This window comes from Euprymna scolopes, chromosome 3, assembly GCF_053919585.1.
Source record: "Euprymna scolopes isolate OS-2025 chromosome 3, ASM5391958v1, whole genome shotgun sequence".
In the NCBI taxonomy this organism is placed as follows: Eukaryota; Metazoa; Mollusca; class Cephalopoda; order Sepiida; family Sepiolidae; genus Euprymna; species Euprymna scolopes.
Window position 1 is genome coordinate 59,956,399 of NC_136484.1, and position 1,248 is coordinate 59,957,646.

Sequence of the window (1,248 nt, forward strand, 5' to 3'; positions counted from 1 at the left end):
ATTATAAAAAAATAATTTAAAAATAAGCACAAATTTTCGGATGTAAATTTTATTGGATATAATCTGCAGCGAGATCATAATATATGACGAACGAACCGGTGATTGCGTCAAAAAATACCCTCCTTGATTATGTTCCGTTGATCGCCGAGGATAAGTGACTCAGAATCACGATGAAGCGGTTCGCTCTCTTTCTTTCTCCCTCCCTCTCTCTCGTTCCCTTCCCTCTTCTCTGTCTCTCCACAACGCCACATACCCTAAAGACGCCTGTGTATTACAACTTCAATACTGTATACTCTAAACAGAGAAACGGCTCTTCCATTAGATTTATAGAGCCCCAAAAGTGCTTGACAAGTTTTTAACTATCCCACAAATCATATGTGCGTATGTACGTTCAAATCTCGACATCGGTTCTTTGGCGACTTGTGAACTTTAGTTGCGAAATAAAAACATACAAACGCGATTATCATTGAATTAACAGGAAGAAAAAAATATAGTTATTTTTTTATCTCGTTTAAAATTGATTGAATGTAATACTTGCTTGCCTCACTTGGAAGTAATTAGGCAATACTATTAATCTCTAATGAACGATTTATTTACTTGACACGGCACAAAACCGGCTTCGAAATCTAGTGGACGATGTCTTTTTCTCATCACTACTTCCCCTTTCTCACGGAAGAGATGTTGCCAGTCTATCTCTGTTCGGTCGTTATCTTCATGACAGGTGCTCAATCGAGCTACAATCTTAGATCTCCCCCTATAAAATACCCAACAAAAATTCCCCTTGCTACAACCGCTTTCAATAACTTCCATTACTCTATCTACACCTAAAAGTAAATGAATTTTCCATGAGCAAAGTTTCTTTCCTAGTCTGTGAAAACAATACCGTGCGGCTGCTTCCCCGCTGAATATAACGTCTTTTCAAGTCCAATGATAACAATTTTTTTTATTGAACAGCCCCATTAATCCTTATAATATCTCTCATAAATTATCGTCATTGTTTGTCTCATCGACCACATGATACTTATTAACACTTAACCTCGAGGGGCCTTTGCATCTTAATAAATGGTGAACAAAAGTAGAATTATTCATTCTATTAGCGCGATGCTAATTCGAATAAAATATTTTTTACAAAGTAAAATGAATTTTAGCGGAGGTTTCGTGCGTAGTAAAAAATCGTTTATTTCTGTGTCAATTTGTCTAGATTTATCTACATATTCCTATCTCTTTGTTATTTTTTTTTAATTCTGT